This window comes from Lampris incognitus, chromosome 2, assembly GCF_029633865.1.
Source record: "Lampris incognitus isolate fLamInc1 chromosome 2, fLamInc1.hap2, whole genome shotgun sequence".
Classification (NCBI taxonomy): Eukaryota; Metazoa; Chordata; class Actinopteri; order Lampriformes; family Lampridae; genus Lampris; species Lampris incognitus.
Window position 1 is genome coordinate 71,284,361 of NC_079212.1, and position 20,571 is coordinate 71,304,931.

A 20,571-nucleotide genomic window follows, 5' to 3' on the forward strand; every position below is an offset into this window, starting at 1 on the left:
ACTATAGTAAAACCATGATTTCTTGCAAAATAAATACATTTAGCCAGTATATGCTACTGTTGTTTGTTTGTTTAGACTATAGTAAAACCATGATTTCTTGAAAACTTAATACATGTAGCCAGTATATGGTAATGTTATGTTTGTTTGTTTAGACTATAGTAAAACCATGGTTTCTTACAAAATTAATACGTGTAGCCAGTATATGCTAATGTTATGTTTGTTTAGACTATAGTAAACCATGATTTCTTGAAAAACTAAAACTTGTAGCCAGTATATGCTACTGTTATTTTAGTTCATTTAGACTATAGTAAAACCATGTTTTCTTGCAAAATTAATATGTGTAGCCAGTATATGCTACTGTTATGTTTGTTTGTTTAGACTATAGTAAAACCATGATTTCTTGCAAAATTAATACATGTAGCCAGTATATGCTACTGTTATGTTTGTTTGTTTAGACTATAGTAAAACCATGATTTCCTTTCTAAATTAATAAATGTAGCCTGTATATGCTACTGTTGTTTGTTTGTTTAGACTATAGTAAAACCATGATTTCTTGCTAAATTAATACATGTAGCCAGTATATGCTACTGTTTTTGTTTAAACTATAGTAAAACCATGGTTTCTTGCAAAATTTATACATGTAGCCAGTATATGCTAATGTTATGTTTGTTTAGACTATGGTAACACCATGATTTCCTGCAAAATTAATACATGTAGCCAGTATATGCTACTGTTGTTTGTTTGTTTAGACTATGGTAAAACCATGGTTTCTCTCTAAATTAATACATGTAGCCAGTATATGCTAATGTTTTGTTTGTTTAGACTATAGAAAAACCATGATCTCTTGCAAAATTAATACATGTAGCCAGTATATGCTACTGTTATATTTGTTTGTTTAGACTATAGTAAAACCATGATTTCTTGCAAAATTAATACATATACCCAGTATATGCTACTGTTGTTTGTTTGTTTGTTTAGACTATAGTAAAACCATGATTTCTTGCAAAATTAATACATATAGCCAGTATATGCTAATGTTATGTTTGTTTGTTTAGACTATAGTAAAGCCATGGTTTCTTACAAAATTAATACGTGTAGCCAGTATATGCTAATGTTATGTTTGTTTAGACTATAGTAAACCATGATTTCTTGAAAAATTAATACGTGTAGCCAGTATATGCTACTGTTATTTTTGTTTATTTAGACTATAGTAAAACCATGATTTCTTGCAAAATTAATGTGTAGCCAGTATATGCTACTGTTATGTTTGTTTGTTTAGACAATAGTAAAACCATGATTTCTTGCAAAATTAATACATGTAGCCAGTATATGCTACTGTTATGTTTGTTTGTTTAGACTATAGTAAAACCATGATTTCCTTTCTAGATTAATACATGTAGCCTGTATATGCTACTGTTGTTTGTTTAAACTATAGTAAAACCATGGTTTCTTGCAAAATTTATACATGTAGCCAGTATATGCTACTGTTGTTTGTTTGTTTAGACTATGGTAAAACCATGGTTTCTCTCTAAATTAATACATGTAGCCAGTATATGCTAATGTTTTGTTTGTTTAGACTATAGAAAAACCATGATCTCTTGCAAAATTAATACATGTAGCCAGTATATGCTACTGTTATGTTTGTTTGTTTAGACTATAGTAAAACCATGATTTCTTGCAAAATTAATACATATACCCAGTATATGCTACTGTTGTTTGTTTGTTTGTTTAGACTATAGTAAAACCATGATTTCTTGCAAAATTAATACATATAGCCAGTATATGCTAATGTTATGTTTGTTTGTTTAGACTATAGTAAAGCCATGGTTTCTTACAAAATTAATACGTGTAGCCAGTATATGCTAATGTTATGTTTGTTTAGACTATAGTAAACCATGATTTCTTGAAAAATTAATACGTGTAGCCAGTATATGCTACTGTTATTTTTGTTTATTTAGACTATAGTAAAACCATGATTTCTTGCAAAATTAATGTGTAGCCAGTATATGCTACTGTTATGTTTGTTTGTTTAGACAATAGTAAAACCATGATTTCTTGCAAAATTAATACATGTAGCCAGTATATGCTACTGTTATGTTTGTTTGTTTAGACTATAGTAAAACCATGATTTCCTTTCTAGATTAATACATGTAGCCTGTATATGCTACTGTTGTTTGTTTAAACTATAGTAAAACCATGGTTTCTTGCAAAATTTATACATGTAGCCAGTATATGCTAATGTTATGTTTGTTTAGACTTTGGTAAAACCATGATTTCTTGCAAAATTAATACATGTAGCCAGTATATGCTAATGTTATGTTTGTTTAGACTATAGTAAAACCATGATTTCTTACAAAATTAATATGTGTAGCCAGTATATGCTAATGTTATGTTTGTTTAGATTATGGTAAAACCATGATTTCTTGCAAAATTAATACATGTAGCCATTATATGCTACTGTTGTTTGTTTGTTTAGACTATAGTAAAACCATGGTTTCTCTCTAAATTAATACATGTAGCCAGTATATGCTAATGTTTTGTTTGTTTAGACTATAGTAAAACCATGATCTCTTGCAAAATTAATACATGTAGCCAGTATATGCTACTGTTATGTTTGTTTGTTTAGACTATAGTAAAACCATGATTTCTTGCAAAATTAATACATTTAGCCAGTATATGCTACTGTTGTTTGTTTGTTTGTTTGTTTAGACTATAGTAAAACCATGATCTCTTGCAAAATTAATACATGTAGCCAGTATATGCTAATGTTGTCTTTGTTTAGACTATAGTAAAACCATGATTTCTTGCAAAATTAATACATGTAGCCAGTACATGCTACTGTTATGTTTGTTTAGACTATAGTAAAACCATGGTTTCTTGCTAAATTAATACATGTAGCCAGTATATGCTAATGTTATGTTCGTTTAGACTATGGTAAAACCATGATTTCTTGCAAAAATAATACACGTAGCCAGTATATGCTACTGTTATGTTTGTTTAGACTATGGTAAAACCATGATTTCTTGCAAAATTAATACATGTAGCCAGTATATGCTAATGTTGTGTTTGTTTAGACTATAGTAAAACCATGATTTCTTGCAAAATTAATACATGTAGCCAGTTCAGGCTACTGTTATGTTTGTTTAGACTATAGTAAAACCATGGTTTCTTGCTAAATTAATACATGTAGCCAGTATATGCTAATGTTATGTTTGTTTAAACTATGGTAAAACCATGATTTCTTGCAAAATTAATACATGTAGCCAGTATATGCTAATGTTATGTTTGTTTAGACTATGTTAAAACCATGATTTCTTGCAAAATTAATACATGTAGCCAGTATATACTAATGTTATGTTTGTTTAGACTATGGTAAAAACATTGGTTTCTTGCAAAATTAATACATGTAGCCAGTATATGCTACTGTTATGTTTGTTTAGACTATGGTAAAAACATTGGTTTCTTGCAAAATTAATACATGTAGCCAGTATATGCTAATGTTATGTTTGTTTAGACTATGGTAAAACCATGGTTTCTTGCAAAATTCATACATCTAGCCAGCATATGCTACTGTTGTTTGTTTGTTTAGACTATAGTAAAACCATGGTTTCTCTCTAAATTAATACATGTAGCCAGTATATGCTAATGTTTTGTTTGTTTAGACTATAGTAAAACCATGATTTCTTGCAAAATTAATACATTTAGCCAGTATATGCTACTGTTATGTTTGTTTGTTTAGACTATAGTAAAACCATGATTTCTTGCAAAATTAATACGTGTAGCCAGTATATGCTAATGTTGTGTTTGTTTAGACTATAGTAAAACCATAATTTCTTGCAAATTAATACATGTAGCCAGTATATGCTACTGTTGTTTGTTTGTTTAGACTATAGTAAAACCATGATTTCTTGCAAAATTAATACATATAGCCAGTATATGCTACTGTTGTTTCTTTGTTTGTTTAGACTATAGTAAAACCATGATTTCTTGCAAAATAAATACATTTAGCCAGTATATGCTACTGTTGTTTGTTTGTTTTGACTATAGTAAAACCATGATTTCTTGCAAAATTAATGTGTAGCCAGTATATGCTACTGTTATGTTTGTTTGTTTAGACAATAGTAAAACCATGATTTCTTGCAAAATTAATACATGTAGCCAGTATATGCTACTGTTATGTTTGTTTGTTTAGACTATAGTAAAACCATGATTTCCTTTCTAGATTAATACATGTAGCCTGTATATGCTACTGTTGTTTGTTTAAACTATAGTAAAACCATGGTTTCTTGCAAAATTTATACATGTAGCCAGTATATGCTAATGTTATGTTTGTTTAGACTTTGGTAAAACCATGATTTCTTGCAAAATTAATACATGTAGCCAGTATATGCTAATGTTATGTTTGTTTAGACTATAGTAAAACCATGATTTCTTACAAAATTAATATGTGTAGCCAGTATATGCTAATGTTATGTTTGTTTAGATTATGGTAAAACCATGATTTCTTGCAAAATTAATACATGTAGCCATTATATGCTACTGTTGTTTGTTTGTTTAGACTATAGTAAAACCATGGTTTCTCTCTAAATTAATACATGTAGCCAGTATATGCTAATGTTTTGTTTGTTTAGACTATAGTAAAACCATGATCTCTTGCAAAATTAATACATGTAGCCAGTATATGCTACTGTTATGTTTGTTTGTTTAGACTATAGTAAAACCATGATTTCTTGCAAAATTAATACATTTAGCCAGTATATGCTACTGTTGTTTGTTTGTTTGTTTGTTTAGACTATAGTAAAACCATGATCTCTTGCAAAATTAATACATGTAGCCAGTATATGCTAATGTTGTCTTTGTTTAGACTATAGTAAAACCATGATTTCTTGCAAAATTAATACATGTAGCCAGTACATGCTACTGTTATGTTTGTTTAGACTATAGTAAAACCATGGTTTCTTGCTAAATTAATACATGTAGCCAGTATATGCTAATGTTATGTTCGTTTAGACTATGGTAAAACCATGATTTCTTGCAAAAATAATACACGTAGCCAGTATATGCTACTGTTATGTTTGTTTAGACTATGGTAAAACCATGATTTCTTGCAAAATTAATACATGTAGCCAGTATATGCTAATGTTGTGTTTGTTTAGACTATAGTAAAACCATGATTTCTTGCAAAATTAATACATGTAGCCAGTTCATGCTACTGTTATGTTTGTTTAGACTATAGTAAAACCATGGTTTCTTGCTAAATTAATACATGTAGCCAGTATATGCTAATGTTATGTTTGTTTAAACTATGGTAAAACCATGATTTCTTGCAAAATTAATACATGTAGCCAGTATATGCTAATGTTATGTTTGTTTAGACTATGTTAAAACCATGATTTCTTGCAAAATTAATACATGTAGCCAGTATATACTAATGTTATGTTTGTTTAGACTATGGTAAAAACATTGGTTTCTTGCAAAATTAATACATGTAGCCAGTATATGCTACTGTTATGTTTGTTTAGACTATGGTAAAAACATTGGTTTCTTGCAAAATTAATACATGTAGCCAGTATATGCTAATGTTATGTTTGTTTAGACTATGGTAAAACCATGGTTTCTTGCAAAATTCATACATCTAGCCAGCATATGCTACTGTTGTTTGTTTGTTTAGACTATAGTAAAACCATGGTTTCTCTCTAAATTAATACATGTAGCCAGTATATGCTAATGTTTTGTTTGTTTAGACTATAGTAAAACCATGATTTCTTGCAAAATTAATACATTTAGCCAGTATATGCTACTGTTATGTTTGTTTGTTTAGACTATAGTAAAACCATGATTTCTTGCAAAATTAATACGTGTAGCCAGTATATGCTAATGTTGTGTTTGTTTAGACTATAGTAAAACCATAATTTCTTGCAAATTAATACATGTAGCCAGTATATGCTACTGTTGTTTGTTTGTTTAGACTATAGTAAAACCATGATTTCTTGCAAAATTAATACATATAGCCAGTATATGCTACTGTTGTTTCTTTGTTTGTTTAGACTATAGTAAAACCATGATTTCTTGCAAAATAAATACATTTAGCCAGTATATGCTACTGTTGTTTGTTTGTTTTGACTATAGTAAAACCATGATTTCTTACAAAATTAATACGTGTAGCCAGTATATGCTAATGTTATGTTTGTTTAGACTATAGTAAACCATGATTTCTTGTAAAATTAATATGTGTAGCCAGTATATGCTACTGTTATTTTTGTTTATTTAGACTATAGTAAAACCATGATTTCTTGCAAAATTAATATGTGTAGCCAGTATATGCTACTGTTATGTTTGTTTGTTTAGACTATAGTAAAACCATGATTTCTTGAAAAATTAATACATGTAGCCAGTATATGCTACTGTTATGTTTGTTTGTTTAGACTATAGTAAAACCATGATTTCCTTTCTAAATTAATACATGTAGCCTGTATATGCTACTGTTGTTTGTTTGTTTAGACTATAGTAAAACCATGATTTCTTGCTAAATTAATACATGTAGCCAGTATATGCTACTGTTTTTGTTTAAACTACAGTAAAACCATGGTTTCTTGCAAAATTTATACATGTAGCCAGTATATGCTAATGTTATGTTTGTTTAAACTATGGTAAAACCATGATTTCTTGCAAAATTAATACATGTAGTCATTATATGCTAATGTTGTTTGTTTAGACTATAGCAAAACCATGGTTTCTTACAAAATTAATACGTGTAGCCAGTATATGCTAATGTTATGTTTGTTTAGACTATGGTAAAACCATGATTTCTTGCAAAATTAATACATGTAGCCAGTATATGCTACTGTTGTTTGTTTGTTTAGACTATAGTAAAACCATGGTTTCTCTCTAAATTAATACATGTAGCCAGTATATGCTAATGTTTTGTTTTCTTTTGACTATAGTAAAACCATGATTTCTTGCAAAATTAATACATGTAGCCAGTGTATGCTACTGTTATGTTTGTTTGTTTAGACTATAGTAAAACCATGATTTCTTGCAAAATTAATACATTTAGCCAGTATATGCTACTGTTGTTTGTTTGTTTGTTTGTTTAGACTATAGTAAAACCATGATTTCTTGCAAAATTAATACGTGTAGCCAGTATATGCTAATGTTGTGTTTGTTTAGACTATAGTAAAACCATGATTTCTTGCAAAATTAATACATGTAGCCAGTATATGCTACTGTTATGTTTGTTTAGACTGTAGTAAAACCATGGTTTCTTGCTAAATTAATACATGTAGCCAGTATATGCTAATGTTATGTTCGTTTAGACTATGGTAAAACCATGATTTCTTGCAAAAATAATACACGTAGCCAGTATATGCTACTGTTATGTTTGTTTAGACTATGGTAAAACCATGATTTCTTGCAAAATTAATACATGTAGCCAGTATATGCTACTGTTTTTGTTTAAACTATAGTAAAACCATGGTTTCTTGCAAAATGTATACATGTAGCCAGTATATGCTATGTTATGTTTGTTTAGACTATGGTAAAACCATGATTTCTTGCAAAATCAATACATGTAGCCAGTATATGCTAATGTTATGTTTGTTTAGACTATAGTAAAACCATGATTTCTTACAAAATTAATACATGTAGCCAGTATATGCTACTGTTATGTTTGTTTAGACTATGGTAAAACCATGATTTCTTGCAAAATTAATACATGTAGCCAGTATATGCTACTGTTGTTTGTTTGTTTAGACTATAGTAAAACCATGGTTTCTCTCTAAATTAATACATGTAGCCAGCATATGCTAATGTTTTGTTTTCTTTTGACTATAGTAAAACCATGATTTCTTGCAAAATTAATACATGTAGCCAGTATATGCTACTGTTATGTTTGTTTGTTTAGAGTATAGTAAAACCATGATTTCTTGCAAAATTAATACATTTAGCCAGTATATGCTACTGTTGTTTGTTTGTTTAGACTATAGTAAAACCATGATTTCTTGCAAAATTAATACGTGTAGCCAGTATATGCTAATGTTGTGTTTGTTTAGACTATAGTAAAACCATGATTTCTTGCAAATTAATACATGTAGCCAGTATATGCTACTGTTGTTTGTTTGTTTAGACTATAGTAAAACCATGATTTCTTGCAAAATTAATACATATAGCCAGTACATGCTACTGTTGTTTCTTTGTTTGTTTAGACTATAGTAAAACCATGATTTCTTGCAAAATAAATACATTTAGCCAGTATATGCTACTGTTGTTTGTTTGTTTAGACTATAGTAAAACCATGATTTCTTACAAAATTAATACGTGTAGCCAGTATATGCTAATGTTTTGTTCATTAGACTATAGTAAACCAAGATTTCTTGTAAAATTAATATGTGTAGCCAGTATATGCTACTGTTATGTTTGTTTGTTTAGACTATAGTAAAACCATGATTTCCTTTCTAAATTAATACATGTAGCCTGTATATGCTACTGTTGTTTGTTTGTTTAGACTATAGTAAAACCATGATTTCTTGCTAAATTAATACATGTAGCCAGTATATGCTACTGTTTTTGTTTAAACTATAGTAAAACCATGGTTTCTTGCAAAATTTATACATGTAGCCAGTATATGCTAATGTTATGTTTGTTTAAACTATGGTAAAACCATGATTTCTTGCAAAATTAATACATGTAGTCATTATATGCTAATGTTGTTTGTTTAGACTATAGTAAAACCATGGTTTCTTACAAAATTAATACGTGTAGCCAGTATATGCTAATGTTATGTTTGTTTAGACTATGGTAAAACCATGATTTCTTGCAAAATTAATACATGTAGCCAGTATATGCTACTGTTGTTTGTTTGTTTAGACTATAGTAAAACCATGGTTTCTCTCTAAATTAATACATGTAGCCAGTATATGCTAATGTTTTGTTTTCTTTTGACTATAGTAAAACCATGATTTCTTGCAAAATTAATACATGTAGCCAGTGTATGCTACTGTTATGTTTGTTTGTTTAGACTATAGTAAAACCATGATTTCTTGCAAAATTAATACATTTAGCCAGTATATGCTACTGTTGTTTGTTTGTTTGTTTGTTTAGACTATAGTAAAACCATGATTTCTTGCAAAATTAATACGTGTAGCCAGTATATGCTAATGTTGTGTTTGTTTAGACTATAGTAAAACCATGATTTCTTGCAAAATTAATACATGTAGCCAGTATATGCTACTGTCATGTTTGTTTAGACTATAGTAAAACCATGGTTTCTTGCTAAATTAATACATGTAGCCAGTATATGCTAATGTTATGTTCGTTTAGACTATGGTAAAACCATGATTTCTTGCAAAAATAATACACGTAGCCAGTATATGCTACTGTTATGTTTGTTTAGACTATGGTAAAACCATGATTTCTTGCAAAATTAATACATGTAGCCAGTATATGCTACTGTTTTTGTTTAAACTATAGTAAAACCATGGTTTCTTGCAAAATTTATACATGTAGCCAGTATATGCTATGTTATGTTTGTTTAGACTATGGTAAAACCATGATTTCTTGCAAAATCAATACATGTAGCCAGTATATGCTAATGTTATGTTTGTTTAGACTATAGTAAAACCATGATTTCTTACAAAATTAATACGTGTAGCCAGTATATGCTACTGTTATGTTTGTTTAGACTATGGTAAAACCATGATTTCTTGCAAAATTAATACATGTAGCCAGTATATGCTACTGTTTTTGTTTAAACTATAGTAAAACCATGGTTTCTTGCAAAATGTATACATGTAGCCAGTATATGCTAATGTTTTGTTTTCTTTTGACTATAGTAAAACCATGATTTCTTGCAAAATTAATACATGTAGCCAGTATATGCTACTGTTATGTTTGTTTGTTTAGAGTATAGTAAAACCATGATTTCTTGCAAAATTAATACATTTAGCCAGTATATGCTACTGTTGTTTGTTTGTTTAGACTATAGTAAAACCATGATTTCTTGCAAAATTAATACATATAGCCAGTACATGCTACTGTTGTTTCTTTGTTTGTTTAGACTATAGTAAAACCATGATTTCTTGCAAAATAAATACATTTAGCCAGTATATGCTACTGTTGTTTGTTTGTTTAGACTATAGTAAAACCATGATTTCTTGCAAACTTAATACATGTAGCCAGTATATGGTAATGTTATGTTTGTTTGTTTAGACTATAGTAAAACCATGGTTTCTTACAAAATTAATACGTGTAGCCAGTATATGCTAATGTTATGTTTGTTTAGACTATAGTAAACCATGATTTCTTGAAAAATTAATACGTGTAGCCAGTATATGCTACTGTTATTTTTGTTCATTTAGACTATAGTAAAACAATGATTTCTTGCAAAATTAATATGTGTAGCCAGTATATGCTACTGTTATGTTTGTTTGTTTAGACTATAGTAAAACCATGATTTCTTGCAAAATTAATACATGTAGCCAGTATATGCTACTGTTATGTTTGTTTGTTTAGACTATAGTAAAACCATGGTTTCCTTTCTAAATTAATACATGTAGCCTGTATATGCTACTGTTGTTTGTTTGTTTAGACTATAGTAAAACCATGATTTCTTGCTAAATTAATACATGTAGCCAGTATATGCTACTGTTGTTTGTTTGTTTAGACTATAGTAAAACCATGGTTTCTCTCTAAATCAATACATGTAGCTAGTATATGCTAATGTTTTGTTTGTTTAGACTATAGTAAAACCATGATCTCTTGCAAAATTAATACATGTAGCCAGTATATGCTACTGTTATGTTTGTTTGTTTAGACTATAGTAAAACCATGATTTCTTGCAAAATTAATACATTTAGCCAGTATATGCTACTGTTGTTTGTTTGTTTGTTTAGACTATAGTAAAACCATGATTTCTTGCAAAATTAATACGTGTAGCCAGTATAGGCTAATGTTTTGTTTGTTTAGACTATAGTAAAACCATGATTTCTTGCAAAATTAATACATGTAGCCAGTATATGCTACTGTTGTTTGTTTGTTTGTTTAGACTATAGTAAAACCATGATTTCTTGCAAAATTAATACGTGTAGCCAGTATAGGCTACTGTTGTTTGTTTGTTTAGACTATAGTAAAACCATGATTTCTTGCTAAATTAATACATGTAGCCAGTATATGCTACTGTATTTGTTTAAACTATAGTAAAACCATGGTTTCTTGCAAAATTTATACATGTAGCCAGTATATGCTAATGTTATGTTTGTTTAAACTATGGTAAAACCATGATTTCTTGCAAAATTAATACGTGTAGCCAGTATATGCTAATGTTATGTTCATTAGACTATAGTAAACCATGATTTCTTGTAAAATTAATATGTGTAGCCAGTATATGCTACTGTTATTTTTGTTTATTTAGACTATAGTAAAACCATGATTTCTTGCAAAATTAATATGTGTAGCCAGTATATGCTACTGTTATGTTTGTTTGTTTAGACTATAGTAAAACCATGATTTCTTGCAAAATTAATACATGTAGCCAGTATATGCTACTGTTATGTTTGTTTGTTTAGACTATAGTAAAACCATGATTTCCTTTCTAAATTAATACATGTAGCCTGTATATGCTACTGTTGTTTGTTTGTTTAGACTATAGTAAAACCATGATTTCTTGCTAAATTAATACATGTAGCCAGTATATGCTACTGTTTTTGTTTAAACTATAGTAAAACCATGGTTTCTTGCAAAATTTATACATGTAGCCAGTATATGCTAATGTTATGTTTGTTTAAACTATGGTAAAACCATGATTTCTTGCAAAATTAATACATGTAGTCATTATATGCTAATGTTGTTTGTTTAGACTATAGCAAAACCATGGTTTCTTACAAAATTAATACGTGTAGCCAGTATATGCTAATGTTATGTTTGTTTAGACTATGGTAAAACCATGATTTCTTGCAAAATTAATACATGTAGCCAGTATATGCTACTGTTGTTTGTTTGTTTAGACCTTAGTAAAACCATGGTTTCTCTCTAAATTAATACATGTAGCCAGTATATGCTAATGTTTTGTTTTCTTTTGACTATAGTAAAACCATGATTTCTTGCAAAATTAATACATGTAGCCAGTGTATGCTACTGTTATGTTTGTTTGTTTAGACTATAGTAAAACCATGATTTCTTGCAAAATTAATACATTTAGCCAGTATATGCTACTGTTGTTTGTTTGTTTGTTTGTTTAGACTATAGTAAAACCATGATTTCTTGCAAAATTAATACGTGTAGCCAGTATATGCTAATGTTGTGTTTGTTTAGACTATAGTAAAACCATGATTTCTTGCAAAATTAATACATGTAGCCAGTATATGCTACTGTTATGTTTGTTTGGACTATAGTAAAACCATGGTTTCTTGCTAAATTAATACATGTAGCCAGTATATGCTAATGTTATGTTCGTTTAGACTATGGTAAAACCATGATTTCTTGCAAAAATAATACACGTAGCCAGTATATGCTACTGTTATGTTTGTTTAGACTATGGTAAAACCATGATTTCTTGCAAAATTAATACATGTAGCCAGTATATGCTACTGTTTTTGTTTAAACTATAGTAAAACCATGGTTTCTTGCAAAATTTATACATGTAGCCAGTATATGCTATGTTATGTTTGTTTAGACTATGGTAAAACCATGATTTCTTGCAAAATCAATACATGTAGCCAGTATATGCTACTGTTGTTTGTTTGTTTAGACTATAGTAAAACCATGGTTTCTCTCTAAATTAATACATGTAGCCAGTATATGCTAATGTTTTGTTTTCTTTTGACTATAGTAAAACCATGATTTCTTGCAAAATTAATACATGTAGCCAGTATATGCTACTGTTATGTTTGTTTGTTTAGAGTATAGTAAAACCATGATTTCTTGCAAAATTAATACATTTAGCCAGTATATGCTACTGTTGTTTGTTTGTTTAGACTATAGTAAAACCATGATTTCTTGCAAAATTAATACGTGTAGCCAGTATATGCTAATGTTGTGTTTGTTTAGACTATAGTAAAACCATGATTTCTTGCAAATTAATACATGTAGCCAGTATATGCTACTGTTGTTTGTTTGTTTGTTTAGACTATAGTAAAACCATGATTTCTTGCAAAATTAATACATATAGCCAGTACATGCTACTGTTGTTTCTTTGTTTGTTTAGACTATAGTAAAACCATGATTTCTTGCAAAATAAATATATTTAACCAGTATATGCTACTGTTGTTTGTTGGTTTAGACTATAGTAAAACCATGATTTCTTACAAAATTAATACATGTAGCCAGTATATGCTACTGTTATGTTTGTTTAGACTATGGTAAAACCATGATTTCTTGCAAAATTAATACATGTAGCCAGTATATGCTACTGTTGTTTGTTTGTTTAGACTATAGTAAAACCATGGTTTCTCTCTAAATTAATACATGTAGCCAGCATATGCTAATGTTTTGTTTTCTTTTGACTATAGTAAAACCATGATTTCTTGCAAAATTAATACATGTAGCCAGTATATGCTACTGTTATGTTTGTTTGTTTAGAGTATAGTAAAACCATGATTTCTTGCAAAATTAATACATTTAGCCAGTATATGCTACTGTTGTTTGTTTGTTTAGACTATAGTAAAACCATGATTTCTTGCAAAATTAATACGTGTAGCCAGTATATGCTAATGTTGTGTTTGTTTAGACTATAGTAAAACCATGATTTCTTGCAAATTAATACATGTAGCCAGTATATGCTACTGTTGTTTGTTTGTTTAGACTATAGTAAAACCATGATTTCTTGCAAAATTAATACATATAGCCAGTACATGCTACTGTTGTTTCTTTGTTTGTTTAGACTATAGTAAAACCATGATTTCTTGCAAAATAAATATATTTAGCCAGTATATGCTACTGTTGTTTGTTTGTTTAGACTATAGTAAAACCATGATTTCTTACAAAATTAATACGTGTAGCCAGTATATGCTAATGTTATGTTCATTAGACTATAGTAAACCATGATTTCTTGTAAAATTAATATGTGTAGCCAGTATATGCTACTGTTATGTTTGTTTGTTTAGACTATAGTAAAACCATGATTTCCTTTCTAAATTAATACATGTAGCCTGTATATGCTACTGTTGTTTGTTTGTTTAGACTATAGTAAAACCATGATTTCTTGCTAAATTAATACATGTAGCCAGTATATGCTACTGTTTTTGTTTAAACTATAGTAAAACCATGGTTTCTTGCAAAATTTATACATGTAGCCAGTATATGCTAATGTTATGTTTGTTTAAACTATGGTAAAACCATGATTTCTTGCAAAATTAATACATGTAGTCATTATATGCTAATGTTGTTTGTTTAGACTATAGTAAAACCATGGTTTCTTACAAAATTAATACGTGTAGCCAGTATATGCTAATGTTATGTTTGTTTAGACTATGGTAAAACCATGATTTCTTGCAAAATTAATACATGTAGCCAGTATATGCTACTGTTGTTTGTTTGTTTAGACTATAGTAAAACCATGGTTTCTCTCTAAATTAATACATGTAGCCAGTATATGCTAATGTTTTGTTTTCTTTTGACTATAGTAAAACCATGATTTCTTGCAAAATTAATACATGTAGCCAGTGTATGCTACTGTTATGTTTGTTTGTTTAGACTATAGTAAAACCATGATTTCTTGCAAAATTAATACATTTAGCCAGTATATGCTACTGTTGTTTGTTTGTTTGTTTGTTTAGACTATAGTAAAACCATGATTTCTTGCAAAATTAATACGTGTAGCCAGTATATGCTAATGTTGTGTTTGTTTAGACTATAGTAAAACCATGATTTCTTGCAAAATTAATACATGTAGCCAGTATATGCTACTGTCATGTTTGTTTAGACTATAGTAAAACCATGGTTTCTTGCTAAATTAATACATGTAGCCAGTATATGCTAATGTTATGTTCGTTTAGACTATGGTAAAACCATGATTTCTTGCAAAAATAATACACGTAGCCAGTATATGCTACTGTTATGTTTGTTTAGACTATGGTAAAACCATGATTTCTTGCAAAATTAATACATGTAGCCAGTATATGCTACTGTTTTTGTTTAAACTATAGTAAAACCATGGTTTCTTGCAAAATTTATACATGTAGCCAGTATATGCTATGTTATGTTTGTTTAGACTATGGTAAAACCATGATTTCTTGCAAAATCAATACATGTAGCCAGTATATGCTAATGTTATGTTTGTTTAGACTATAGTAAAACCATGATTTCTTACAAAATTAATACGTGTAGCCAGTATATGCTACTGTTATGTTTGTTTAGACTATGGTAAAACCATGATTTCTTGCAAAATTAATACATGTAGCCAGTATATGCTACTGTTTTTGTTTAAACTATAGTAAAACCATGGTTTCTTGCAAAATTTATACATGTAGCCAGTATATGCTAATGTTTTGTTTTCTTTTGACTATAGTAAAACCATGATTTCTTGCAAAATTAATACATGTAGCCAGTATATGCTACTGTTATGTTTGTTTGTTTAGAGTATAGTAAAACCATGATTTCTTGCAAAATTAATACATTTAGCCAGTATATGCTACTGTTGTTTGTTTGTTTAGACTATAGTAAAACCATGATTTCTTGCAAAATTAATACATATAGCCAGTACATGCTACTGTTGTTTCTTTGTTTGTTTAGACTATAGTAAAACCATGATTTCTTGCAAAATAAATACATTTAGCCAGTATATGCTACTGTTGTTTGTTTGTTTAGACTATAGTAAAACCATGATTTCTTGCAAACTTAATACATGTAGCCAGTATATGGTAATGTTATGTTTGTTTGTTTAGACTATAGTAAAACCATGGTTTCTTACAAAATTAATACGTGTAGCCAGTATATGCTAATGTTATGTTTGTTTAGACTATAGTAAACCATGATTTCTTGAAAAATTAATACGTGTAGCCAGTATATGCTACTGTTATTTTTGTTCATTTAGACTATAGTAAAACAATGATTTCTTGCAAAATTAATATGTGTAGCCAGTATATGCTACTGTTATGTTTGTTTGTTTAGACTATAGTAAAACCATGATTTCTTGCAAAATTAATACATGTAGCCAGTATATGCTACTGTTATGTTTGTTTGTTTAGACTATAGTAAAACCATGGTTTCCTTTCTAAATTAATACATGTAGCCTGTATATGCTACTGTTGTTTGTTTGTTTAGACTATAGTAAAACCATGATTTCTTGCTAAATTAATACATGTAGCCAGTATATGCTACTGTTGTTTGTTTGTTTAGACTATAGTAAAACCATGGTTTCTCTCTAAATCAATACATGTAGCTAGTATATGCTAATGTTTTGTTTGTTTAGACTATAGTAAAACCATGATCTCTTGCAAAATTAATACATGTAGCCAGTATATGCTACTGTTATGTTTGTTTGTTTAGACTATAGTAAAACCATGATTTCTTGCAAAATTAATACATTTAGCCAGTATATGCTACTGTTGTTTGTTTGTTTGTTTAGACTATAGTAAAACCATGATTTCTTGCAAAATTAATACGTGTAGCCAGTATAGGCTAATGTTTTGTTTGTTTAGACTATAGTAAAACCATGATTTCTTGCAAAATTAATACATGTAGCCAGTATATGCTACTGTTGTTTGTTTGTTTGTTTAGACTATAGTAAAACCATGATTTCTTGCAAAATTAATACGTGTAGCCAGTATAGGCTAATGTTTTGTTTGTTTAGACTATAGTAAAACCATGATTTCTTGCAAAATTAATACATGTAGCCAGTATATGCTACTGTTGTTTGTTTGTTTGTTTAGACTATAGTAAAACCATGATTTCTTGCAAAATAAATACATTTAGCCAGTATATGCTACTGTTGTTTGTTTGTTTAGACTATAGTAAAACCATGATTTCTTGCTAAATTAATACATGTAGCCAGTATATGCTACTGTATTTGTTTAAACTATAGTAAAACCATGGTTTCTTGCAAAATTTATACATGTAGCCAGTATATGCTAATGTTATGTTTGTTTAAACTATGGTAAAACCATGATTTCTTGCAAAATTAATACGTGTAGCCAGTATATGCTAATGTTATGTTCATTAGACTATAGTAAACCATGATTTCTTGTAAAATTAATATGTGTAGCCAGTATATGCTACTGTTATTTTTGTTTATTTAGACTATAGTAAAACCATGATTTCTTGCAAAATTAATATGTGTAGCCAGTATATGCTACTGTTATGTTTGTTTGTTTAGACTATAGTAAAACCATGATTTCTTGCAAAATTAATACATGTAGCCAGTATATGCTACTGTTATGTTTGTTTGTTTAGACTATAGTAAAACCATGATTTCCTTTCTAAATTAATACATGTAGCCTGTATATGCTACTGTTGTTTGTTTGTTTAGACTATAGTAAAACCATGATTTCTTGCTAAATTAATACATGTAGCCAGTATATGCTACTGTTTTTGTTTAAACTATAGTAAAACCATGGTTTCTTGCAAAATTTATACATGTAGCCAGTATATGCTAATGTTATGTTTGTTTAAACTATGGTAAAACCATGATTTCTTGCAAAATTAATACATGTAGTCATTATATGCTAATGTTGTTTGTTTAGACTATAGCAAAACCATGGTTTCTTACAAAATTAATACGTGTAGCCAGTATATGCTAATGTTATGTTTGTTTAGACTATGGTAAAACCATGATTTCTTGCAAAATTAATACATGTAGCCAGTATATGCTACTGTTGTTTGTTTGTTTAGACTATAGTAAAACCATGGTTTCTCTCTAAATTAATACATGTAGCCAGTATATGCTAATGTTTTGTTTTCTTTTGACTATAGTAAAACCATGATTTCTTGCAAAATTAATACATGTAGCCAGTGTATGCTACTGTTATGTTTGTTTGTTTAGACTATAGTAAAACCATGATTTCTTGCAAAATTAATACATTTAGCCAGTATATGCTACTGTTGTTTGTTTGTTTGTTTGTTTAGACTATAGTAAAACCATGATTTCTTGCAAAATTAATACGTGTAGCCAGTATATGCTAATGTTGTGTTTGTTTAGACTATAGTAAAACCATGATTTCTTGCAAAATTAATACATGTAGCCAGTATATGCTACTGTTATGTTTGTTTGGACTATAGTAAAACCATGGTTTCTTGCTAAATTAATACATGTAGCCAGTATATGCTAATGTTATGTTCGTTTAGACTATAGTAAAACCATAATTTCTTGCAAATTAATACATGTAGCCAGTATATGCTACTGTTGTTTGTTTGTTTAGACTATAGTAAAACCATGATTTCTTGCAAAATTAATACATATAGCCAGTATATGCTACTGTTGTTTCTTTGTTTGTTTAGACTATAGTAAAACCATGATTTCTTGCAAAATAAATACATTTAGCCAGTATATGCTACTGTTGTTTGTTTGTTTTGACTATAGTAAAACCATGATTTCTTACAAAATTAATACGTGTAGCCAGTATATGCTAATGTTATGTTTGTTTAGACTATAGTAAACCATGATTTCTTGTAAAATTAATATGTGTAGCCAGTATATGCTACTGTTATTTTTGTTTATTTAGACTATAGTAAAACCATGATTTCTTGCAAAATTAATATGTGTAGCCAGTATATGCTACTGTTATGTTTGTTTGTTTAGACTATAGTAAAACCATGATTTCTTGAAAAATTAATACATGTAGCCAGTATATGCTACTGTTATGTTTGTTTGTTTAGACTATAGTAAAACCATGATTTCCTTTCTAAATTAATACATGTAGCCTGTATATGCTACTGTTGTTTGTTTGTTTAGACTATAGTAAAACCATGATTTCTTGCTAAATTAATACATGTAGCCAGTATATGCTACTGTTTTTGTTTAAACTATAGTAAAACCATGGTTTCTTGCAAAATTTATACATGTAGCCAGTATATGCTAATGTTATGTTTGTTTAAACTATGGTAAAACCATGATTTCTTGCAAAATTAATACATGTAGTCATTATATGCTAATGTTATGTTTGTTTAGACTATGGTAAAACCATGATTTCTTGCAAAATTAATATGTGTAGCCAGTATATGCTACTGTTATGTTTGTTTGTTTAGACTATAGTAAAACCATGATTTCTTGCAGAATTAATACATGTAGCCAGTATATGCTACTGTTATGTTTGTTTGTTTAGACTATAGTAAAACCATGATTTCCTTTCTAAATTAATACATGTAGCCTGTATATGCTACTGTTGTTTGTTTGTTTAGAATATAGTAAAACCATGATTTCTTGCTAAATTAATACATGTAGCCAGTATATGCTACTGTATTTGTTTAAACTATAGTAAAACCATGGTTTCTTGCAAAATTTATACATGTAGCCAGTATATGCTAATGTTATGTTTGTTTAAACTATGGTAAAACCATGATTTCTTGCAAAATTAATACGTGTAGCCAGTATATGCTAATGTTATGTTCATTAGACTATAGTAAACCATGATTTCTTGTAAAATTAATATGTGTAGCCAGTATATGCTACTGTTATTTTTGTTTATTTAGACTATAGTAAAACCATGATTTCTTGCAAAATTAATATGTGTAGCCAGTATATGCTACTGTTATGTTTGTTTGTTTAGACTATAGTAAAACCATGATTTCTTGCAAAATTAATACATGTAGCCAGTATATGCTACTGTTATGTTTGTTTGTTTAGACTATAGTAAAACCATGATTTCCTTTCTAAATTAATACATGTAGCCTGTATATGCTACTGTTGTTTGTTTGTTTAGACTATAGTAAAACCATGATTTCTTGCTAAATTAATACATGTAGCCAGTATATGCTACTGTTTTTGTTTAAACTATAGTAAAACCATGGTTTCTTGCAAAATTTATACATGTAGCCAGTATATGCTAATGTTATGTTTGTTTAAACTATGGTAAAACCATGATTTCTTGCAAAATTAATACATGTAGTCATTATATGCTAATGTTGTTTGTTTAGACTATAGCAAAACCATGGTTTCTTACAAAATTAATACGTGTAGCCAGTATATGCTAATGTTATGTTTGTTTAGACTATGGTAAAACCATGATTTCTTGCAAAATTAATACATGTAGCCAGTATATGCTACTGTTGTTTGTTTGTTTAGACTATAGTAAAACCATGGTTTCTCTCTAAATTAATACATGTAGCCAGTATATGCTAATGTTTTGTTTTCTTTTGACTATAGTAAAACCATGATTTCTTGCAAAATTAATACATGTAGCCATTATATGCTACTGTTATGTTTGTTTGTTTAGAGCATAGTAAAACCATGATTTCTTGCAAAATTAATACATATAGCCAGTATATGCTACTGTTGTTTGTTTGTTTGTTTAGACTATAGTAAAACCATGATTTCTTGCAAAATAAATACATTTAGCCAGTATATGCTACTGTTGTTTGTTTGTTTAGACTATAGTAAAACCATGATCTCTTGCAAAATTAATACATGTAGCCAGTATATGCTAA